General features: G+C 37.1%; 1 protein-coding gene and 1 pseudogene across 2 annotated transcripts in view; one reads left to right on the top strand and one right to left on the bottom strand.

The window, feature by feature from the left end:
- The window catches only part of TENM2 (teneurin transmembrane protein 2), a 1,113,787-nt gene that overhangs the window by 676,078 nt on the left and 411,090 nt on the right, over positions 1-26,619 (bottom strand). The gene's annotated exons all lie outside the window — the stretch shown is intronic.
- Positions 18,924-19,134, top strand: LOC308342628 (phosphatidylinositol N-acetylglucosaminyltransferase subunit Y-like; annotated as a pseudogene). Its single transcript has one exon. The product of its transcript is annotated as a phosphatidylinositol N-acetylglucosaminyltransferase subunit Y-like (transcript).

Raw genomic sequence — 26,619 nt, forward strand, 5'->3', positions numbered from 1 at the left:
TCTTTTGTTTTCAGCTCATGACTCACCTCCTTGGAGGAATCTCCGATCCCATCAAATGTGGTCAGTTTCCTTGGATATGTGTTCCCTAAAATCATGTTTCCATCTCTCAAAGCATTTCTCCTCAGCTTGTTTTGATATTTTTATTTGTTGCTTTTTTGATTAATGTCACTACTAGAATATAATTCTGGTCCATGGAATAGGAACCCATATCTCTCTCATTCATTCATTTATTCACTCACTCATTCAGTAACTTACCATTGCACACCAGCATCTATTATAGTGTTTGGCAACTAGCCCGTATTTACTAAATATTCGGCAAATGAATATCAGGACGCCACAAGGAGCTATGGTATTAGGGCGTTTAAATTTATAATTTTCCTATTTCTCTGTCAGTTTTGATCTTCCTAAAGGCAGTACCAGAAGAAATCTCCGTCCTATGTACAATAGACATTAATGGAACACGCAGGTCTTCTTAGATGCCTAAAGCAGTGAACTCCACCACCACGAATAGGACTGCAAGACTAGGAGGCCAATGGGTTCTGTACAATATTCACATGCCCCGCCCCCCCCCCACCGCCCTTATTTCATGAGGGATAAAGAGATGAGAGTCTGTTTTTGGTTCTTAATAATCTCAGTGGCATTCAGCTTTAGCTAAATATGGTGGATTTCTAACCAGTGTTTTTTTTTTTTCTTAAGTTTTTATTTTTAATTCCAGTTAGTTAACATACAGTGTTATATGAGCTTCAGATGTACAATGTAGTGATTTAACACTTCCGTACATGGTCCGGTGCTCATCACAAGTGCGCTCCTTCATTCCCATCACTTATCTCACCCATCTCCCCAACCCACCTTCACTCTGGTGGCCACCAATTTGTCCTCTATAATCAACAATCAGTGTGTTGTCTAACCAGTGCTTTCTAACCAGAGACTGATAGGAGAGGCTCTGAAAAATCACATAAAAATTAAGTGAAAGAATTATAATTCTTGAAAATAATTTTAAGTGTGACCATTGAAATTTCTTGTTGAACTAAAAAGAAATACTGTTTGGCTATGCCTAATGTATACTTCAGTCTATCTGCTGCTTGCACTTTAGGACTTCATCATGTTCTGATTAATCACACAGCTATCCCAAGCTGTTTGGTGCAAGTGGACCAAGGATTTTGTCACCTTGCCTGGCATGTTTATTCACGATAACTTTCCACTAAAAATGACCTAGAGATACATTCGAGGGCACTTGAGAATTTGAATTAGTAAGTAATAAGCTAAAGTAATTTATTGCAGGTATTACATCATGGTTTTTCTCCCCAGAAAAGCCCCAATCCAACATTTCAGTGAATGAACAATCGGATAGCAATCACCACAGAGCTGGTGTGTTCTTTGCTTCAAGAAGCTTTACCCCAACCTCCTATTTCCTTACCAATGGCCCAGAGGTCAAAACCCCCTTAGGAGGCCTCACTTTTAAATCAGCTCCCCAGAGGTTGCGATGAGTAGTTCCGATAAAGAACAAGCTGGGGACCTTTCAAATTTCATAGAAATAAACATTTTTCCTTTCAAAGAAGGTACACAATAGAGTAAGTTTGTGTAACCATTACCTTGTACAAAATTAGTGACTAGTCTTTGGTAAAATAGAGAAAGAGAGAAACAGAGATGGACAGATAGATAGATGAACTAATCTGTAAGCTTATATTTTATGTGTTAATTTAGATATTATTTATACCTATACCAGAGAGAGATTTCATTCTTATAGGCAGATAAAATAATCTGTAAACTTATGTTCTGCTATGGATTCATTTATTAGTTTATTATAAAAGATATTTATTTATACATATGTTTATTGCTTATAGATAGGTTAGACTGATAGATAGATAGATAGATAAAATAGTCCATAACCTTATAATTTGCTTACTTCTTAGGTATTTATTAGATTTTTCTCATGGGAATAGGAGCAGACTGAGAGCAGAAATCTTGTCTTTCTTGCTCACATCTCATTCTCAGGGCCTGGGAATGTGCCTGGCACATAGTAAACACTATTTGCTGAATTAATAAACACTCTACACTCCACCACATGTAAATGCCCATGCACTACTATACAAGTAGGTTACACACCCAACCATTTATACCTCATGGATGGCTCGAAGGACTTTTATAGGCAATTTTGATCATGCTTCATCTTCGCTCTCCATGGTGACAGTGACTTTAGACTCTTCTCCCAAATAGGGCAACTCTACTCTATCAGAAGGTTCTTCACTGTGTAGAAATCACTAGCATCACAGGGACACCCTTGATCGACATGATGTTTTGAGTATTGTCACTGTGTCCAAGATTGGCCCCTTTACAGGAAATAGGCTACGCATCAGCGTGGGGCTACTAACAAGTGTTTGCACACAAGCAGGGGTGTGTCAAGCTTTGTGCATAATGAGGTTACACTTTCTCCCTCCTCAAAATGGTTATAGCCATACACTGACCACCACTTAACCAAAACAGAAAGCGCTTTCTGACTCCATGGCGGAACAAGAGTATTTATACGATATTCTAATTCTGCAAGGCAAGAGTTGTGAGAGACTCTGGCAATAATGTAAATCAAAGCCGAGGGAATCCAGCACCATAATAAAATCGATGCTGGGTGCAATATGCTTCAGGAGAAGAGCAAACCAGCAGTGTGCACCATTGCCTGTCACTTGTAGCTAGGTACTTACACTGCGCCATATGCTGGTTTCTTTAAGTAACCCATTACACAGAAATTAAATATCTTGTGACAGATTGTTTTGACAGTGGAAAAAAAAGAAAGCGGGAGAGAGTGGGAGAGATTTAATTTTTTTTAAAAATGCATTTGACTGAAGGCAAAACGTTAGGTAGATGTTAATTTAACAGATGTCTAGTTTTGCATCATCAGCCTGAAACGGGCAATTTCTGGCAAGTCTTCTCACCACATCGCAACACAAAATCCTCTCAATTCCACATGGATATGCCTTTCACAACCTTCCAAGTGAGCCATTTTCATTCAAAGGAAAATGCCTGAAATTACTCAGGGAAGATGCTAACACCTGGCAATAGTTTTGAAGGAGGAGTCCATGAATGCACCGAGGTATAACAGAACAAAAGTCAGCTCAAAGCAACTTTTTAGTGGAATGAGAAAGCAGGAAGAAATGTATTCACACTGCAAAAACAGCTAACACATCACAAAGTTACTGTGTATGGGAAAATAATCCCCGCCCCCAAACTGGTAACTGGTAACTAGTTCTTTTTGCAAATATATGACACGTACACTTCAAATCTAATTTTCCATTACTCTGAGGGTGCCTGAAAAAGAAAGTCCTTTTTTGAAAAAGGATGCTTCGAGACATAATTGTTCCTAGAATGCATCTTGGCAAAAAGCCCTAGCCTTTCAGGTCTATATATAAATATATATTTTATATCAAGTATATATAGATAAATACTTAAGAGTTATATGAATATCTAATTTATATATAAGTGCATGAAAGTTAACTTGGGTAGCAGTTCATCCGTTGACATAATGCTAAATTTGGTATTCAATAGATATTTAATTAAACTTCATTTGGATTTTGTCATTTTACTTTCATTTTGGAGCTAATACACTTGAGTTTTAGGCCACAGATATCTTCATAAGCTTTGCAAAGTTCAAGTGTACTAGACACAATGCTCATGACTCATAGGGGAAATATCCTATGTAAAGTAAAACAAAGCTTATAGATTTTGGATTGGTGTAATCCTCAGTCTTTTCATACCAAAAGATATGTTGATAATCATTCCTTGGTAGAATCCATAAGGTTATTCTAGTATGATTGGCTGAATTCAAATACCACTATAAACATAGGCCCTTGCACAGTTCCTGTTGTGATAAATATTTCTAGAAAGGAGAGTGGAAGGCATAAAAGGAGGGAGGGAGAGAGAAAGGAAGAGGAGAATTCCACTACAAAGGATTAAGAATTTATTTTTGCAGTTCAAAGGCGGCTCTACAGTTCTGCAGGATTATTAATTAGCACTCCTTCCTTTAATAGCAAAGAACATTTTACAACCAATGTAATAAAACATTTCACTCTCAATAAACTGCAAATTCTATTGCTCCTCCCTACCCAACGCACAGATATGTTGAACAATCGAAAATACATTAGATAGCTTGTGTGTGTGTGTGTGTGTGTGTGTGTGTGAGTGTGAGAGAGACCATTTGATTCAGCATTTTTATTTTTAGGTATTTAAAGTAAATGGTCTATGTCTTGTTTTCTGACAGAATATGGCAAAAGGCCATTTTTAAGGGCTGAGAGAGATTAATGATATGATGGCAGCCTTTGGAGAATGAAACAAAATTGGGCTGGTCTCCAAACAATTCAATACAGGGAGGTGTGTGCTTATATGTGTGCACATGTGCGTGCATGTGTGCCTCTGTGACACGTAATAAATACTGACTTAGAGAACACTGTCCCCAGGTAATTCTATTTTACTTTGTAAACATCACAACCATGGAAAATGAGGAAAATTAGCCCTGCACATTCAAGGGGGCTAAAATGCATATTGGAAAAAAAAAATTACCAAAAAGGAGGTAGACAGTTTCTACCAACATGCATTCCCTCTCATGAGAGCTGTACCAAGTCAAGGACATGATCTGAAATTGAAAAAATTGGTAGGAAAAAAATTTAAACCACTATAGGACTGCAAAAAGAATAAGAAAAAACCTGTCAACACAAAAGATTCCTTTCTCACTCTCTGAAATTCTAATCCAGTAATCATGTCTGCCTTCTAAAGCACCTTTCATCTGACTATCTCCGAGCCCTTTATGGTATTAAACACTCACCGAATCCCTGAGGTGGGTAAAATTATTCTAGTCATTTTACAAATGTATCTTTTCTCTCAAACCTCTCATCCAGGGGAGTGATAAGTCTGGGAATAAAAATCAGGAATCGATGAATGACCAGAGTCCTTATTCCTTTAACCTGTTTTATAATTACTTAGGGGAAAATTCTGTGATTTGCTCTGGGAAAGTGCCCTGATGAATTGAATGTAAGTTTTTGATTTGGTGTAAATTATCTTAATATATGCTAATGTATTCTTGCTCCTATCCTTGTCTCCACCTTTCCCCTCATCCCTTTAATTGGAAGGATTGAAGAATATGTTGGGATATGATAAAACAGAGAAATAGAAGTAATTAAAAGTGTAAAGAGAAAACGAGTTTAGTGCATATTTCCACATCTTTGGGTCTTAGGGAATGCTATAAGAAACTACAATCAGTTAGCCATGTGACCTTGAACTAGGCATAGAACCTCTCCAGGCCTCAGTTTACACACCTGTAAAGAGAAGGTTAAATTATATAAATTCTAAAGTCCCTGATTGCTCTACAATTTATTGTGTGGCTCCATACTCATAGCCAACATGGTTTATGTACTTTGGCATGAATCTTTACAATAGAAGAGAAAAATAAATCTAAGATAAATATTTCAAAATATTTCCAAAAATTGTATGTGGCTGAGAAGCATTTATATTATCAAAACCATTCTTCCTCCTTATGCCACTGCTCCTCACAGATTCTGAAGAGCAAATACTCCAGTTTGGAACCCACCACCAGACAGATGCTGGTCTACCAAAGTAAGTGGATCTCAAGTGTAAGTCCCGTTCAGATGACCCCGTGCTTTGGACTGACACGATACGAATGTATCAAGTGCAGTTGATGTGACTGCCTCTTTGAAGGTGAGATAAGTGGAGCCTCTGTACCCAGATTACCCAGGAGAGGAGGCCAGCATGATGATTGAGGTGTCAATTATGGGGAAGGGGGTAGAAATATGGCCTAAGGGTGTTAAGTTGTAAATTACCACACTGGAGTTGACAGAGAGATTAGTTCAGTCTTTGAGTGTGGAAGAAAGCCAAGGGACCATGGAATATCAGATGCTTAGTTGTCATTACTTCTGCCTCCAAGAGCGACCCCTCCCTTTTTTAACTGGAGTCCCTGCCAACACCTCTCTGTAGGACACCTAAATCACGAGACTATCAAATGTAGGCACCCATTCATGATCAATCCTACCCGTTCCTTCCTAATTTAGGCTTACATCTCAGAGAATATTTACCTTCTGTGCAACCTTCTGTCACTTAACTGTTCAGTTCAGCAGTTAGCAAAGACTTAGTGTTAGTCATGTAGGGAAGCTCTGAGCTAACAGAGGCACCAGGATCCATTTCTTGAATAAAGATTTCCTTTTAGGTCAGGGATTGAAACTTTAGCAGTATAAAGTTCACACTGTACGGTTCCTGGGCAGATCATGATATTTAGAGGAGATAATTCCAGAAGACAGTGACTCACAATAGAAGAATTTAAAAAGCCAGGCAGTAGGTTCTGATATTAAAAAAAAAAAAAAAAAAAAGAGAACATTCAGGTCTAGCTCTACAGCAAGTGACATGAATCACTTAGCCCCTTGTGTTCTCCAGAAGGTAGTCTGTACTACATGCTGATGAAGCCAAAAAGATGCTGGAAGAAGAATAATGGGGTTCAGGTCTCTGTTTCCCCACTTTCTTACCTATGTATTTGGGTAAGCTACTGAATTTCTCATGGTCTTATACTGCTCATCTATAAAATGCTGATAACACTTGCTAACTCATGGAATTGTTCTGAACATTGAATGAACAACTTCATATTTGGTATCAAGTAACTTTTTTCTAAAACATATCATTGCAAATAATTATTATTATACTTGGAGATTCATCCTACACGACAGTACCAAGTTGTTCACTACCAAGATTATTGGTGTTGTTGGTATGTATGACCTATCAAGACTACAAGTGTGGTCATAATTTACACACGGAAGGTACAAAAGGGAGCCCTGTCCAGCAGCATGTCCAGCAGATACAATTAAGATTATTGTACCCAAACCAGGAAGATAAAATACAGTCTTAATGCAGGGTTTTTAAAGAGGGATTTTAAAAGATTCACAAATTTTGGATGCACCCATAAAAGTAGAAAACCATAAATATTATGTGAAAGTATGAATCAGATTTTAGTGCAAGTGGTTTTTGTTAATGCCCTTTTATTGTATTTGATAACACATCATTGGAAAATCATACATTTTTGAAGATGTAAAAATTAACTATGGTTGTTTTCTTTATCTGAGTAGAAGAGCAATTAAATCTTTTAGGAAATTTGTTTATCCAATAAGACTATGTTTTCAATGTTGGACTTTCATGGTATACCAAGTGCTTGAATGATATCATTTGAGAGAAGGGGATCTTTGATCTGACCTCATAAGACTATTTTTCAGTGGCCATTTTCAAAGATTATCAAGAAGACCAAAATGTTTGAATGAAGTTATAGAGGAAAATGAAACACATGTAAAAGTATATGTTAAGCACTTACTTGCTGAAGATCATGGCTGGCAGTGTCATCTATGTCATCTCATGTAAGCTTTAGGACAACCTAAGAATCAGGCACTATCTTCAGTTAATGAAGACACTTACACTATAGACAGAGACAGTAAATAACCACGCTGCCAAGCCTCAGATCAAACCCAGGTTTCTTAGGATCCAAATCTGTGCTCTTCACACATGTCAACTGTCCCAACCAGCTCAATTGTTAAACTCCATCAGCAACAGTTAGAAAATATCCCCAATAACTTGCAAAGGGGCACTGAATAAAGACTATATCAATCTTGGTCAAGACAGACTAGATATTTAGATGTTACTATATTGAAGAACAGAACTTTATAAAATATGCTTTTAAATACACCTTAAATTGTTTGAATAAATGTTAATTTTATCACCCAATTACATGTACATTCCTTCATACCACATTTGGCTGCCTGAATTGTATTTTATGCTGCATATTTATTATGTTTTTTAAATTTTATATCTCCCTCTCTAATATCTGCTTCAGGAGGTGAGGGCAAAACGATATTTCATTATTATTTCATTATTTCTGATTCCCCAGTAGGCATTCAGTCTACATTTGTTTAATGAAAGGATGACTGACGGATAAATGAATAAGTGAATGAATTAATACATAGATACAGATATACATATTTATATATTATATCTATCTTATATATAGATATATAGATATGTATTTTATATATAAATACACATGGTTAGATAGGTTTGCATGTTCTAAAATCCAAAGTCTCGTTATACAAAGATAATAGAATAAAACCATCTCTGAAGAGTGCCAGGGACGATGATACAAAATATTCCTTTTACACAATTGCCACTACATATATTCCATTGCAGCTATCAGTATCTCCAAGCCATAACATGATATTTTAAATATGCCCCTGGTATTATTATTCTAAATGGTATCACTAATTTTCATGCTATGTAATAGGATACTTTAAAATGCACAGCTCAGGAAGATACTATCTTCTGTGGCTTTTCCATCATAACATATGTAAGTATCACATTTTGTGCTGGCGTTCTCTCCTGGGCTCTATGTCAAGATCACTAAATCACGAAACACTGATGTATCTATATACGCTAAAGGGCCAAATATATACAACCATGTAGTAAATTAAGAGGTGAATTAAGCTCTTTGAACTCTACTCCTCTTCTTAGTAGAGTTACTCTCTTGATTGAAAAATTATAAAATATAGTCAACTATACAAATGAAATCTGGGAGCATGTCCTTGAAGTGAGCATTGTCAGCAAACCACCAGAAGCTAGGAAGAGGCAAGGAAGGATTCCCCGCTACAGGTTTCCAAGGGAGCATGGTACTATTGACACCTTGACTTTGGACTTCTAGATTCCAGAATTGTGAAAAACTAAATTTCTGTTTTTTAAGCCATCTAGTTATTTTGTTATGTCCACCCAATGAAACTTACACAATTGACATATTTTGCACAGAAGAAAAAAATCCTTTAGGACAATGTTGGGGAATCTTGTTGATAATATGGTATTAAGTCTATTAAATTGTTACTTAATATGGTAGATTGTATGCAAAGATGGCCACAACAGATATTCCTGCTTCTGTATCCATACCTCTTTGCCTTATGATTTTGTTATTCCTCTTAATAGGAAGTGGAGTTAATTTTCCTTCCCCTTGAATTTGGGCTGGCTTTGTAGTTTGCTTTACCTGATAGAATATATCACAAATGACACTGGACAACTTCTGTGTCCAGGCCTCAAAAGGCATTTCAGCTTCTGTTTTTGTCCTTCTGGAAGGTGGTGCCAACCACTTACGGACGCTCAGGCCACCCTGTGGGAGGATGAGGCCACTTGGAACAGAAACAAGTCCTCTTCTCTTATGTTCCCTATATAAGAGTTCTTAATCTTGAGTGTGCTTTGGAATCATCTAGAGGATTTATTAAGACAGATTGCTGAAACCACTCCTAAGTTTTGTCTCAGTAGTCCTGGGATGTTGTCTGAGGATGTTCACTTCTGATGACTTCCCGGGTGATGCTAATGGTGCTGGTCCAGTGACCACACTTTGAAAATCACTGCCCCAGATGAACCAGCCTCCGCTTAGGCCCGGAGGTTATTCTAGTCATGTGACTGACCCAGGTAAGTCCAGCAGAAGATCTACTCGGTTGACCCACGTGCTCCTGAGTTATGGGGTGGTTTGGTACACAGCAAGAAATAACTGCGACACCAAGTTTTTCTGGCATTTTGTATGGCCGGCTCCTCACTAATTACTGGTTTTATAACATCTTTTAAGTTTTGACTGCAAAGCCATTTATGGTTAACAGAAAGAAAACCAGAGAATATAATGAGAGGCAGGGATAAAGTTCTTGCTTGGGTGGAAACGAAACAACAGAGATGGCTTTATGTATGTAGGAATAGGTAAAGAAAATGCAAAACATAAGCAGAACAATTAACTACTTTTATCCTGTTTGACAGTGACCCAGAGACATTTTCCCCAAATGTTAAGGTGCTTAAGAATCCTTTGAGAAGCTCACTGACATTCAGACTGCAGAGCTTGACCCCTCAGAGATTCCGTGGAGGCAGACAAGGACCCAGTAATATGCATTTTTAAAAAAAACTACCCTCACTCCTGGTGGTTCTTACTGAAATGGTTTAAAGGTCTACAGATGCCAAGGAAAGACCCCAGGTAAGTTCCTGGGGGCCCAGACAATATTTACAAACCTTCACAGAGTTCATATATAGAAAAGCTCTTGAAAAATGTGTTAAATCACCTGCTTGGTTGGGAACACCTTCTCTTCAATATAAAGAGCACTCTTTATGACTTCCTTCCTCTATTTGCAGTTATAATCACTTTCCTTCTTCCTTCTCTCCTTGGCTTTTAAGGGATGGTGTAAAAAACCTTCTGCTGAGAAAGTTTAAGGGTTCTGGCTCACTGGCTCACTACTGCTATGCCATCCCACCCCACCTCAACCCCCCTGCTGTCACTCTCCCTAAACAATACTTGTCCACTTCCCAGAGCACCTCGAGACTGAGTGGGCACATCAAGTACACAGAACAACCTGTGAGTAATGTGGGGTTATTCCAGAACATCAGCTTTTCCTCTCCCCTCTCCCCAGTATAGCAATCATCAAAAGTAATTCCTATTTCTATATCATGGCAAGTGATTATATGGTATATGTGAGTCTAATCCTATTCCTCAAATTATTGACTTATATATCAGTCATCTAAAATCAATATAATTTCAAAATATTTTGCTAATGCACAGGGTTTCAGAGAAAACGTATTAATGTTGCCCACAACCTTCAAAGAGATGAAAGGGAAGCCGTTATATCCTCAGTTTAAACTTCACTTGAAATGCCTTTAGTACTTTGCAGTCTTGTTTCACAAGAGCATATAAATCAATTTGAATTATGGTCAGATTTCAGTGTAGATATATTGATTCTAAAAGCCAATCTTACTATTTACATAACTAAACTTCGATGACTGTGTGTGTGTTATTAAAATTCCTGCTGCTCTAAAACACAGAGATTTTTTTCAGTTTAGAGAGTAATTTCTAAAGTTTTCAATTTACCCCAAATCCTCCTCCCCGAAAATACCTCACCCTCTGGGGGGGAAAAAAAAAGTCTTAGTTATAAAAGATAGGCTCCCTGTGGCATTTAATGAGTTACCCATCATTAACTCTACAGGATACAGTCAATAAATTTAATATGTGTATACTTAAATGAAAGATCCGACAGCCATGAATTGTAAATAGGAATTTGGTATAAACAGAGATTTTTATGAGTAAAAAAATAAGAACAACATCATTGGAACTTACATTAACAATAAATTCTTCCAGGCTACTTCCTTCCTTCAGGTTTTATTAGAAGAAGGAATTGATGCTTGAGGGCATTTAGGGACAAGATGGGGATAATGTACCACAATATTAGAGCAGAAAATCCCCAGTGAAATCATTTTAGTTTAGTATCTATCCCCTTTTCCATCTTACTCATAAGTGGGTGAAAAATAGTACTGCTCCCCTCCTGGGCCATTCACCCTTCCATTTAGAAACCTTCTTATGGAGGGTGAGGAGGACTAACAAAGAAATCTAGCTTTATTTTTTATATCAGAGGCAATGGGGGCCAGGGGAGTAAACTTTATGGATTATCTACCATGAGTCAAGTACCAAGTGGGAAACTTTATTTAAGTAATCCTATTTAATTCTTCAAAGCCTCAGTTTTCATACATTTTTTAAGAGATTCATAATTCCTGTATTATAAACTGAGGCTTACAAATTTTAAATCCCCTACCCAAAGTCACCCAAGCTAACAAATTACAGAAGTAGTGTTAGTTTACTTGACTCTAAAAACGACTCTATTATATCTAAATAGTTAGCTCTCAATTCTGGGTGGGCACATTTTTTTTTCTGCAAAGGGGCAGAGAGTAAATATTTTTAGTCTCTGAGGGCCATATGGGCTCTGTTGCAACTACTGAACTCTGCTGTTATAGGTGAAAGCAGCCAGACACTACATACGTGAGTAAACATGGCTATATTCCAATGAAACTCATTTTTAATGGACATTGAAATTTGAATTTCATTTAATTTTCATGTGTCATGAAATATTCTTCTTTCATTTTTTTCAATGACTTAAAAATGTAAAAACACTTTTAAAAAGGTTTTATTTATTTGACAGAGAACGAGAGATCACAAGTAGGCAGAGCAGCAGGCGGGGGCGGGGGGGCGGTGGGGAGCAGGCTCCGCTGATGCAGGGCTTGATCCCAGGACTCTGAGATCATGACCTGAGCCAAAGACAGAGGCTTAACCCACCGAGCTACCCAGGCATCCCTGTAAAAACCATTTTTAGTTTATGGCCATATAAAACTAATTGGCTGGCTAAATATGGTCCAGGGGCCTTAGTCTGCAAATCCTTTCTTCAATTCCCTAAGAATCTGGAAGTCAGGGGCTACAGTTTTTGATTCTCTGACTCCTGGGGGTACCTCCTCAGAGTGCCTAAAATGGAGTACGCTCTTGCCTAACATGTGGTGCTTGGATTGAAAGTGTGGTTCTCAGTGGCCTCATTTTTTATCTTTTCAATTGTGTATTCCTTGCTCTCCTTTTACTTGAGTCTAAATTTACTCCATTGCTGTAATTTGAAATTTTTTCCAAGAAAAATAAAAGTTGTGTCATTTAAAGTTACTGTACCTTAACAAATGCACCTAAAGTGGTACTGCTTTTGCATGCATGAAAGCTCAAAGCCTCAACAACTCCCATGAGCGATTAATCTTCTAACACTAATTAGATATTTGCTAATTAGTGTCTGATGTGTGAAATGAAAAAACATTTTGAAGCTGAAATGAATAGGGTCTAGGAAGATAGGGCTGTATTCCAGTTCCCCCTTTTCCATATTATTATCATATTTCATAAATATTAATAAGATCACATGATACCAGCCACTCTATAAAATTATCTCTCTGAACGAAGGCTTTTGTTTGATATAATAGGGATGTGTCAATATTTTGCATATGGGAGAAAGCACTCAATGAAGGAAAGCATTTTTTCCCTCAATGTTAAAGAGATGTCATATTTTATGAATCACTTTTATGCTCAATCAACCAGTCCCACTGTTTAACCTAGACTACTTCTTCCCATAAGGGAAGGTAGAAAATCTTTCTCCAAATCATCACCTCTCTTCCTCTCTCAACGCCCTAATCTCATCTTGGTTTAAAGGAAAACTTAATAGAATGGAAAATATCTTAAACCTATGATTCTGTGCAATGAAATAATAAAAATCATTATAGAATGGTCAATTTCAATAAGGAATTTGACTAGTAAAAGAGAGACATTTGAATTTCATTAATTGCATGCATGAGGACAATCCTAAGAAACCTCCTTATGCCATCCTCGTTAAAAAAAAAGAAGAAAAACAACAACAACAACAAAAACTGTAGAGAACGAGATAGAGGTTTCAGTGCTTCCAATTTCACACACAGAGTCTGTAATATTCAAGTCATAAATATTAAGTCATGTTGTATTCATAAAATGTAACATTTTGATTTGGAATATTTCTCAAGTGAAAGCCTACATTAAACATATTTGGTTCTGAAAGAAAAGACCTATAATAATAAACTATTTCAGTTGGTGTGGGATCTTTTGAAAAACCACTCACCTGTGAATGCTGGTCATATCACAAATTATATCTAATTACAGCATTGATACAGTAATTTGAAATGATAGCTAAGCACAAGTTGACAAAGGTGACATTGAAACATAATGACGATGAGATTATCGTTTTCTTAGGCTGACATTTTGTGATTATAATAATGCTGATCAAGATGATTAAAACCATAATGAAGGAAAAGCTCCAAGAACCAGAACAAAACACACCGAGACTAGAGAGAGGCCAACTATCATTCTGAATCCTGCTTCTTCAATAAGAGTTCTCCTGCCAGCATAAAATTAGGAATTTGTACTAGTCCCAGAGACCTGTGGGAACTTCAGTTGATAGACAATGTTTTCTGCCTACTCACAGAAGTGTCTGTTTTTCAAAGCTGGAATGAGAGGATAAGGTCATCTATGCCAATTTATCCATTTGCACTGGGGAATTGTATTCCAATTAGCTTGGAGATTGATTATCAGCTCCCAGATGCAAAACACCAATGCACCATCTGCATTGATACTCAGTTATAAGAATCTTCAGCTTAAAATTCATAATGATCTCAAGGCTCTGCCGTGTTGCAAACACCGAACGAATGGGAAAAGTCTGGCAGACATTATCCTTTCACTTATGATTAAATGAGAATAAAACTAGACAGCTTTTAATTACCAACAACAGAGAAATGAGTCAAGGGGAATCATACCCAATCAAGACATCACCAGTCAATCCAGCAGGCCGACTGGCTGAACCTGGGAAATGCGTAACGTTCTGTACCTTGCTCAAACAAGCCTATTTAAATTGTATCAAGTTCAAAGTACCTGATGAGACTTGTAATTCCAGCTGAGTTCTGAATCTTATTTCAAAAATAGAGGATAAATACGTCTCAATTATTAAAAATCACCTTCCAAACTATCTACGTATTCTCAAATTTGTTTTTCATTTACCTATACTGTTTGGTGTCTTAAAATATCAGAGATTCATTGATACTCACTTAGAAGTAATTTGAAAGAAAAAAAAATCTATGCCACTAGCTAGGTTAGGTCCAATTGTCCCATTTTGCTGATGAAGTAACTAAGACATAGAGTGACAAGCTTGGACTGTAAGTATTGTTTCTTCATGGGAAACTCTTCATTACCTACAGAATCCTACACTCTGAAACTTTTGAAAAGATTTACTCCTTCCTTAAAGTGTCAGCTGACTGCTTGTTTTATAGTTCAGATATCATCATGGTTTTGTTACCACCATTTATTTTCCTGCAGGTATAAGAAGGAGGTATGTCACTATGTCAATTGCCTGATGTCCAAATATATCCCATTCCTTAGTGAAATCTATTTCATTTGTAATCTCCATCCTCATACATTCCATCCTAATGAAACCCACCTGGGTTATAATTATACATTTCCCCAAGGATCACCTATGATTTTAATCTTTGCAATGTGCCCAGGAAGATGGACGAGGACAAGGGTCATGGGAGTTTACACATCCCCTCACTCAATGTCAGAGGTAGAATGTGGTAGCCTTTTCATAAGGTCTTGTTTTTTTGTTGTTGTTGTTCACTTGTTTGTTTTTCAAAAAGAAGAATCATCATTCTGAGAAAACCAGACTTTTCCTGATGGATGAGACTCCTGTTTCTCTACTTTTAGTCAACCTATCCTTGGAACTTTTAATTTTTTATTTCACATCAAATTGAACTACTGATACACTAATTCGAAATGATAGTTAAGCACACATTGACAGGCGGACGTGATGCTGTAATGCATATACTTTATGAAGTATCTCATTTATTTCAGACAACACTGTGGTCTACATTTTACAGATGAAGAAACCCACCTCAGAAAACTTTAAATCCTTTCAATCCATTCCCTTAAAAGTATTTGCTTAGCACATATAGCATGCTGACCACTGTGATGTGCTGGGCATTTGATCTTGAGCCAAACAGACAGCTGAAAGTCTATGCTTCAACCAACTACAGGGGCTGGTCTGAAGTCTTAGGTCAAGTAACTGATGAGTTCTATCTCTTGCCTGGATCCATGTTAAAATCACATATACCACAAATTTCCAACCTCATAGGCCTCTGTCCTCTCTCACATTTTATCATTATCAGGAGTCATTAAACTATAGCTCGTGGGCCAAATCTAGTCTGCAAATCATTTTGTATAGCCCACAGCTAAGAATTTGTTTCCCCCACTCTTAAAGTGTTGTTTTAAAAGAAAATAAAAGACTATGTGAAAGAGACATTATGGCCCACAGAGCCTTAAATATTTATTTTTTGGCACTTCATAGTAAAAGTCTGGTGACACCTGATCTTTATGAAGGAAAGTTAGGTTTGCCTTCAAGGCCTTTTTCATGAGTCCTAAATAGCTCTGTACAGACAGTACGTGTTGCTGACTTTAGGGTGTTTGTGGTCGTGATAAGTACTAATCATTGTAGCAAACATTCTTTAGCTTGTCAATTCTATTAAACTGCAGAATAAGCCCAGGTAGGCACTATTATTATCCTATTTGGCAGGTTAAGACACTTAGGCTTAGGGTAGTCGGGGATCAGAGCATATGGTCCAACAACCAGGCAGGATTCAGACCTTACTCTGTCCAGGCCCATTACTAGCCCAGAGGGAATCTGTATACTAAAAAGAAAAACATGTCCCTTCATGTTGGAAGCAAACTGCTGGGCAAGAGGGTCAGGAGGTAGATTTCAGGCTCACTTTTCTCCTTGGCCAAGCTTCCTGACAATCATAAACAGGCTGGGCTTACAAGCCACATTGCTATCCAATTCTTCTGCGTTAACCTGTCTCCACTCAGCATCTTCATGTTCTGTACCTTCTCCTTGGCACTGTTTTCTCACTTGTGACTTTGGCTTTTCTATAAGCAGAGTTTAGACGTCCTCTACGGATCATCACTGTGACCACCTCTGCCAGACTTCTCCTAGTTCCTCAGCCTCAGTTCCCCCAGGTCTCATAAAGGCATACCTGGCTTTATTATACTTTGCAGATACTGCTTTGTTTGTTTGTTTGTTTTGCTTTTAAGGAATCATAGGCTGTGGCCACTCTGCATTAAGCAAGTCTATTGGCACCATTTTCCCAATGGTATCTGCTTCACGTTTTGGTGATTCTTGTAATATTTCAAATATTTTCATTATTACACTTTTTGTGGTGATCTGTGATCAGGGGTCTTTGATGTTACTATTATCATTGTTTTGGGGCACCACAAACCATGCCCGTATGAGATGGTAAACTTAATACATACTCTGTGTTCTGACTATTTCACTGAACAGCCATTCCCTCCTTTTCCCTCTCTCTCTCCCACCCTTCGGCTTCCCTATTCCCTGAGACACAATATTGAAATTAATTAATAATCCTACAATGGCCTCTAAGTGTTCAAGTAGAAGGAAGAGTCACACATGTCCGGGTAGAAATGATTAAGCTTAGTGAGGAAGGCACATCAAAAGCCAAGACAGGCCAAAAGCTGGGCCTCTTATGCACAACCCGTAAGTTGTGGATGCAAAGGGAAAATTCTTGAAGGCAATTAAAAGTGCTACTTGAGTGAACACATGAATGATAAGAAAGTGAAACTGCCTTGCTGCTGATGTGCAGAAAGTTTTAGTGGTCTGGATGGAAGATCAAAGCAGCCACAATATTCTCTCAAGACAAAGCCTAATCCAGAGCAAGGCCCCAACTTTCTTTAACTGTATGCAGGCTGAGAGAGGTGAGGAAGCTGCAGAAGAAAAGTGTGAAGCTAGCAGAGGTTGGTTCATGAAGTTTAAAGGAAGAAGCGGGGCACTTGGGTGGCTCAGTGGGTTAAGCCTCTGCCTTCGGCCCAGGTCATGATCCCAGGGTCCTGGGATTGAGCCCCACATCGGGCTCTCTGCTCAGCGGGGAGCCTGTTCCCCCTTCTCTCTGTGCCTGCCTCTCTGACTACTTGTGATCTCTCTCTCCCTCTGTGAAATAGATAAAGGAAGAAGCCATCTCCTTAACATAAAAGTGCAAGGTGAGGCAGCAAGTGCTGATGTAGAAGCCGCAGCAAGTTCTCCAAAAGATGTAGCCGAGATGAGATGAGGAACAAAGGTGGCGGCACTAAACAACAGATTTTCAATGTGGGTGAAACAGCCTATTCTTGGAGGAAGATGCCATCTAGGACTTTCATAGCAAGAGAGAAGTCAATGCCTGGCTTTAAAGCCTCAAAGGACAGATTGGCTCTCTTGTTAGGGGCTAAAGTAGTTGGCGACTTTAAGTTGAAGTCAGTGCTCATTTACCATTCAGAAAATCCAAAGGTCCTTAAGAATTATGATAAATCTACCCTGCCTGTGCTTTACAGGAAACAACAAAGCCTGGGTGACAGCACATCTGTTTACCATTTGGTTTCCTGAATATCTTAAGCCCACCATTGAGGCCTACTACTCAGAGAAAAAGATTCCTTTCAAAATATTACCACTCATTGACAATGCAATTGGTCACCCAAGAGCCGTGATGGCGATGTACAATGAGATTAATGTTCTTTTCATGCCTGCTGACACAACATCCATTGTGCAGCCCATGGATCAAGGGGAAATTTCAAATTTCAAGTCTTATTATTTAAGAAATACATTTTGTAAGGCTATAGCTGCCATAGTGATTCCTCTGATGGATCTGAGCAAAGTCAATCGAAAACATTTTGGAAAGGATTCCATCATTCTGGATGCCATTAAGAATACCTGTGTTTGAAGTACCGGGGGTGGCTGAGAGCACCAGGCAGTGAGGTTACAGGCTCCCAGACCATGCTGATGGAGCGTGCAGCTGGCTCCCACGTCAGTGCTGTGGGGTACACATGTGCTGTTCTGTGATTGCCCACCCATAGTGTCTTCATGTGTCGGGGTGGCAGCAGTTGGCAGATAAGAGCGAGAGGATGGGGGACCTGCCCCGTGCCTTCGACCTGGCACTGCTCGAATTCCTGGTGTGCTGGCTCTCCAAGAAGGTGCTCAGATACGAAGCATTGGCAAATGAGTTGATTAATGAGGAGTTGGAAAATAGCCTTTCCAATTATTGATGGGATTCCTAATATTATACCTCAGGCAACTAGGATGACACTTTAAAATAAGAAGAAAAAAATGGAATAGTGTTGGATCATACTTAAAAGCAACAACAACGGGGCACTTGGGTAGCTCATTCGATTAGGCATCTGACTCTTGATTTCAGCACAGTCATGATCTCAGGATCATGATCTCAAGGTTGTGAGATCGAGCCCCCTGTTGGGCTCCATGCTGGGTGTGGAGCCTGCTTAAGATTCTCACTTTCCTTCTTCCTCTACAGCTAGAACTCTCTCTCTCTCTCTCTCTAAAAAAAAAATTAAAAAAATAAAAAAAATGGCAAAATAAAAACAAAAACAAAAAACCCACAATACACAGAACTAAATTTTCAAAATACCACTTACCTTTTAAAAAGTCAGAATGGCAGGTAATAAGTGGGGGAGAAGAATGTTTCTGTCTCTTACTACTTTGCCCTTATTCTGTTGGTCTCTTTAGCAGGACTGTTCTATTCAGTCTCTGTGGAAGAAAACTTCCCACAGGCTGCACCAGCACAACCAGCCTGTGCTTTTACAGTCTGCTCAGGCTGATTACCATGCTATTTCATATGTTTCTCCACCTTTGGACCTGGATGGGTATTAAACTCTTCAGGCATCATTAATACAACCAGAGCCGAGATAGTATATATATATGATATATATATCATATATATATGATAGGTCGTGAGTGTCTATCTCTGAAAGCTCAACTACATGGAAATACTGGAAACTCACTTAATTTGTAGGAAAGGTACTTTGCCTTGCTTCTCTCAGAGGTTTAGGACTATGGGAGGCTTATGCTGCTGAAGCTTCTTTTATTGTACTTTTGCTCTACCCTTGTTTTTTGAAAATTCTAATTTATAACTACCATATTAGAAGAAACATTTCAACAAAGTTTCCTTGGAAATTTATGGTCCCAACCATAACCTGATGACTTTATTAAGAAATAATTTTTAAAAGGTTAATCATTAAAATTTTGTTTATTTTAGATTCAGAGTACTTGGCAGAGGCACATATTAAGGATGACTGACATAATTCCAAAGGAGTTATGCTGGAGTAGTTGTAGAGAAATGCATTTGAGCTACAGTGATAGAGGACTACAATAAAATGGAAATTTCCTGTACTTGCAAACATTCTGATTCGGTTAAATTACCTTTGTCTCTTTGGCATCAAATGCTTACATTAGTAATAATAAAATAAGATGACTCCCACTAAAAAAAAAAAAGAATGTATGTGATTCATGGGAGGAGGTCAAAATATCAACATGAACGGAAGTCTGGAAGAAGCTGATTTCGACCCTTGTGGATGACTTTGAGGTGTTCACAACTTAAGTGGAAGAAGTAACTGCAGATGTGGCAGAAATAGCAGGAGAACTAGAACTGGAAGTGGAGCCTGAAGATGCGACAGAATTGCTGCTCCCTCAAGGTAAAACTTGAACAGCTGAGGAGTTGCTTCTTATGAATGAACAAAGAAATGGCATCTACTGGTGAAGATACTGTGGAAATTGTTAAAGTGACAATAAAGCATATAGATATCACACAAACTTAGTTGATAAAGCAAAGACAGGTTTGAGAGGATTGACTCCAATTTTGAAAGAAGTTCTACTGTGGGTAAAATATGATCAAACAGCATTGCATGCTACAGAGAAATCATTCATGAAAGGAAGAGCAATGCAGCAAACTTCACTGTTGTCTAATTTTAAATTGCCACAGACACTCTGACATCCAGCAACCACCACCCTGATCAGTCAACAACCATCAACATCAATGCATGATCATCCAGCAGCAAAAAGATTATGACTTGTTGAAAGCTCAGATGATGGTTAGCATTCTCAAGTAATAAAGTATTTTTAAATTAAGGTATGTAAGGTTTTTAAAAACATATTGCTATTGCATACTTAATAGATTACAATATAGTGTAAACATAACTTTTATATATATTAGGAAACCAAAAACTTCACTTAATTTGTTTTATTGTAATATTCATTTTATTGCTATGGCCTAGAACTGAACCTATAATATCTCTGGGCTATGCCTGTATTCATGCAGCCGTTGGAGATGCAAAAGAACAGCAAAGAGGGGAACCTGGAACAATGCTATGGACAAAATAGACCTATGAGACCTATACAGAACATTCTCTCCAATGATAGTACAATACACACTCTTCTCAAGTGCACATGGAACACTTTCCAGGACAGGCCATATGTTGGGCCACAAAAGTCGGCAAATTCAACAATGCTGAAATCATACCAACTATCTTTTCTGACTGTGATGGCATAAAACTAGTAATCAACAACAAAAGGGAAACTGAAAAACTCTGGACATGTGAAAATTAAACAACACCCTCCTGCATAATAAATTGATCAAAGAAGAAATTAAAGGGAGATAAAAACTTTTCTTGAGACAAATGAAATGGAAACATAATATACCAGAACTTGTGGAATGCAGCAAAAGCAGTTCCAAGAGGGAAGGTCATAGCTAAATGCCTGCACTAAAAAGCAAGAACAATACCAAATACAGCTAACTCTAAAACTTAAGGAACCAGAAAAAGAAGAGCAAATTGAACCCAAAGTTAGCAGAAGAAAGGAATTAATTAAGAATAGAGTAGAAATAAATGAAATAGAAAACAGAAAACCAAATTAACCAAATATTAACCAAACTAAGAGTTGGTTCTTTGAAAAGATAAAATTAGATGAACCCTTAGCTAGACTAACCAAGAAAAAAAAAAAAAAGAGAAAGGGCTCAAAATCATAAATAAAAAGGAAACATTACAGTTGATTACAGAGAAATTCAAAGGATCATAAGAATCTACTACTAACAACTATACACCAACAAACTGAACAACCTAGAAGAAATGGAAAAATTCTTAGAAACATACAACTTAGCAAGACTAAATGAAAAATAAATAAAATATCTGAATAGGCCAATTACCACTAGGAAGATTGAACCAGTATCAAAAAATCAGTATCAAAAAATCTTCCAATGAGATCAGATCGCTTCACTGGTGAATTTTGCCAAATATTTATTTTTATTTATTTTTTATTATTAACATATAATGAATTATTAGTCCCAAGGGTACAGGTCTATGATTCGTCAGGCTTACACACTTCACAGCACTCACCACAGCACATACCCTCCCCAATGTTGCCAAATATTTAAAGAAGAATTAATACCAGTCTTTATCAAGCCCTTCCAAAAAAATCCCCCAAAACAAACAAGAAACCCAAAGAGGAGGGAACACTCCCAGACTCATTTTACAAGGTCAGCATTATCCTGATACCAAAACCAGAAAAAGACACTGCTAGAAAACTATATTATATACCAGGCCAATATTCCTGATAAATATAAATGCAAAAATTCTCAATGAAACAATAGTAAACTGAATTCAGCAGCACATGAAAGGATCATTCTGAGATTCAAGAATGGTTTAACATGTGCAAATCAATCAGTATGATATATCACATTAATAGAATGAAATAACAGAATCACATCATCACCTCAATAGATACAAAAAAGAACATCTGACAAAATTTAATACCCATTTGTGAGAAAAACTCTTAATAAATAAGGCATAGAAGGAACATATCGCAACATAAAAAAAAGCCCATATATGGTAAGCCTTCAACTAACACCATACTCAATAGTGAAAGAATGAAAGCTTTTCCTCCAAGATCAGGAACAAAATAAGGGTGCCAACTCTCACCTCTCCCATTCAGCACAGTACTGGAAGTCCTACCAAGAGCAATCGGATATGAAAAAAAAATCAAAGATATCATAATTGAAAAGAAAGAAATAAAATTGTCTCTATTTGGAGGTGACATGATTTTATATAGAGAAAATCCTAAAAACTCAATCAAAAACCTGTTACCTGTTAGATCCAACCAGTGAATTCAGTAAAATTGCAGGATACAAAATTAATATACAAATAAAAGTAGCAATTCTATACATTAACAACAAAATTTATGAAAAAGAAATATAGAAATGAATCGTGGTTACTATAGCTGCAAAAACAATAAAATGCCAAGTAATAAATTTAACTAAAGAACAGAAAGATCTCTACACTGAAAAATATAAGACACTGATAGAAAAAAAAATAGAAAAAGAGACAAATAAATGGAAAGGTATCCCTGTTCATGAATTAGAAAAATTAATATTGTTAAAATGTCAATACTACTAAAAACACTCCTAAAATTTTTATGGAACCACAAAAGATCCTGAATTGCTAGAGAAGCTTGAGAAAGAACAAAGCAGGAGATATCACATTTCTTGATTTTAAGCTATGCTATAAAGCCATAGTCATCAGAACAGTATGGTACTGACATAAAACGAACAGACCAAAGGAACAGAAATAAAAGCCCAGAAATAAACCCAAGCAGATATGGTCAAACAGTATTTCACAAGGGAGCCAAGAGTACTCAATGGAGAAAATGCAGCCACTTAATAAATGGTGCTGGGATAATTGGATATTCACATGTAAAAGAATGAAACCAGACCCATATCTCATACCATATCTCATACCACTCACAAAAATTAACTCCAAATGGATTAAAGGTTTAATGTAAGACCTGAAAACATGAAACTTCTAGAAGAAAACACAGGAAGAAATATCCTTAACATAGGTCTTGGTAATGATTTTTTTTAATATGACACATAAAGCACAAGGAATAAAATAAAAAATAAACAAATGGGATTACATCAAACTAAAAAAAACTTCTGTACACAAAAGAAACCATCAACAAAATGAAAGACAGCCCACAGAATGGGAACAATATATGTGAACCATATATTTGATAAGAGGTTAATATCTAAAACACAAATAACTCATATAATCAATAGCAAAAAAACCAAATAAGCCAATGGGGGGGGAAAAAAATGGACAAAGGACCTGAATAGAATTCTTCAAAGAAGATGTGCAAAAGGCCAACAGATACATGAAAAGATGCTCACCATGACTAGCCATTAGGGAAATGCAAATTAAAACCACAGAGAGATATCAAGTCATGCCTGTTAGAATGGTCATCAACAAAACACAAGCAATAAAAGCAAATGCTGGTGTGGTTATGGAGAACTGTGCACTGCTGGTGGGATTTTAAATTGGTATAACCACTATAGAAAACAGTATGGACAATCCTCAAAAAATTAAAAATGAAGTACCATATGACTGAGAAATTCCACTTCTGGGAATATATCTAAAGATATATTAGGGAAAGCATGAACTTAAGAAGCTATCTGTATCTACATGTTCACTGCAGCATTATTTATAATAGCCAAGATGTAGAAACAACTTAAGTGTCTACAGATAGATGAATGAATAAAGAAGTTGTCATCATATATATAGATACAGAGATATAATGGAATATTACTTAGCAATAAAAAATGAGAAAATTCTACTATTTGTAACAACATGAATATTAACTTGAAGGCATTAATTAAGTGAAATAATAATGAAGTGAAATAATAATGAAATAAGTCAAAGATAAATACTGTATGATCTCATTTATATGTATAATCTAAAAGAAAACTATAAAAAATCATAGAAAAAGAGATCAGATTAATGGTTCCCAGAGGCAGGAGTGGGGGTAGGAGGAGGAAGAATTGGAGGAAGGTGGTCAAAAGGCGCAAACTTCCAGATATAAGATAAATGAGTACTGGGGATGTAATATACAGCATGGTGATTATAGCTAACACTACTGCGTGATATATAGGAAAGTTGTTAAGAGGGTAAATCCTAAGAGTTCTCATTACAGGGAGAGATCTTTTTTTTTCTTTTCTTCTTTCTTTTCTTTTTATTGTATCTATATGAGAAGATGGAAGTAGCTGAAACTATTATGGTCATCATTTCAGAATATATGTATATCAACCATTGTGATGTATGTCTTAAACTTATTCAGTGATGTATATAACCGAGTGGTTAGAGTATCAATAGGAGTCACTTATATTGTATGCCCCTGGAACCTTCTGAAAAGGCACATCCAGAAGGCACTGGTACAAGCCAAAAAGGAAACTGGAAAGTCATCTGAACTTGTATTTTAAAAGTTCTATACCTTGGTTAAAAAAAAAAAAAACACAAAAAACCAATAATTATTTTCATCTCAGAGAAGTGATCATTTAATTTAACCTAGAACAGCCATGTTAACAACATGCTTCTAATTGTCCAAAGTATGAAGAAAAATAAGGAAAGAAGGAATCATATTTCTGAGAAACTTTATCTTGAAGACACGGGAAATGCTGGGTTTGTGGGATTCTTGTTTAGGTCTTAGGTATCCTGCAAAGGTAACTATTACATTAGGAACAAGGAACCATAGGAGTGACAGGGCAGCATGGAAACAGGGTTTAAGACAAGGTGGGGGGGAGAGGCAAGTCTCATGAGCTCTTATGTGTATTATCCCTAGACCATCATAGCTACCCTCCTTACTGACAGTATCTCACCTCTATGCTGTATAACAAATTAATCATCCTAGAAATTATTTCATCATGTCACAGTATTGCTCAAATATCCTTCAAAGGGTTCTTAGTGAAAATCAAATCCAATTGCTTTCCCATGGCATTCAGTGTAGGGCTGCCAGATAAAATATAGGATATTCAGTTAAATTTGAATTTCAAATAAACAATAATTTTGCTTGGGACCAGCTATGCCAAAAATTGCTTGTTTACGTGAAATTCAAATTTAACTGGGTATCCTGTAATTTTATTTGCTAAATCTACAAATTCAAAGGCATTTTTAATCTGCTCCCAATCTCCCTTTGGAGCTTTATCTTCTTGCTTTCCATTAAAGTGGTTTTCTTGCCCTGTGAATTATGCAAGGAATATTCTGGTGTCCAAGGGTGGCTGCTACTGACACCCTCACCTGGAATGTCTATTTATTTTTCTCTATATATCCAGCAAAGTACTATAGCACAGTCCTCAATGAATGATGTACTCAGCCCCTGAGAATTACATCTATGAGATGCATATGTTCCTCATTTGACACTCGGTAAATACCTATGGTGTTTCTATCAATATTATGACACAGCCGGTAGGGTGGCATTTGGGGTTATTTAAGCCCTCAATTGTTATCCTACTCTGCCCATTTTTGCTCTAAATGTGTCCTTCCTTATAGATATAGTCAGAGACTCAACATGGCTTAAACCTGAAGCCTTAGAGCCTCTGAGAGGTTCAATAGTCGTCGAAGGCTACAAGTCTGGCAAGTGACAGAGCGGGTTTTGGACCTAATTAAGAACCAGTATATGTCACTCGTAAACCACACTGTTGATTTCTGTTGATTTGACCCTTCCTGAATTTCCTTTAAATTTTCTTTCTGTCTCTATGCATTCCACCCCACTATGTGCTGTAAAGCAGCAATGGCCACCAGCTTAGCTTCTCTGCCTGCAGTGTCTTTCCAAAGCCTCGCCCATAATTCATTGTTCTCAAGCCCATCACAAATCTTCCTAGAAACCCTATGAATATGGTCCCTGCAAGTTCAGGAAACTTCCTTCCTACCAAGTGTATTGGCTTATTTTTTCCATGTAGTTGATTCTCTGATCCCCATCTACTGTTTTGCTTTAACTCATAACAATCCCTATCTTGTGCATATTCCACCCAAGTCATATCTTCTCTAAATGTTACCATTTCTTGCTTCCTTGTTCTGTCTCCTGGTAATCCTCTACTTTCCCATCTTGAGTCATCAGGTCTTTCATCTCTACTCATATTTCATCTCCTTCAGAAAGCTTTCCTTGATTATCCTAATCAGAAGTCATAGAACCTTAAGTTTGGGAGGAAGACCTCAGAGTTCATCTCATATCATATCCCAGTTTGTACATTCATTTTCTGGATACATATTTTATCTTCATATTGGATACATACTTTGGGAAATTTGGGAACCATGGTCTCCATATCTTACCTTTCTTGCATCGTCCAGACTATACTATCTGCCATTTTTTAGAGGAGATATATATATAGATATATATATATATATGAATGATATTCCTTCTCTCTCTCTCTCTCTATATATATATATACACACACAGACATATATACAACACATGAATTACACATATGAATATATATGTATATATATATGTATTTCAATTCCCATTAGTTGAAACTAAACACTTCACAAGTCTTTTTTTT

This window comes from Martes martes (assembly GCF_963455335.1).
Source record: "Martes martes genome assembly, chromosome: 5".
Classification (NCBI taxonomy): Eukaryota; Metazoa; Chordata; class Mammalia; order Carnivora; family Mustelidae; genus Martes; species Martes martes.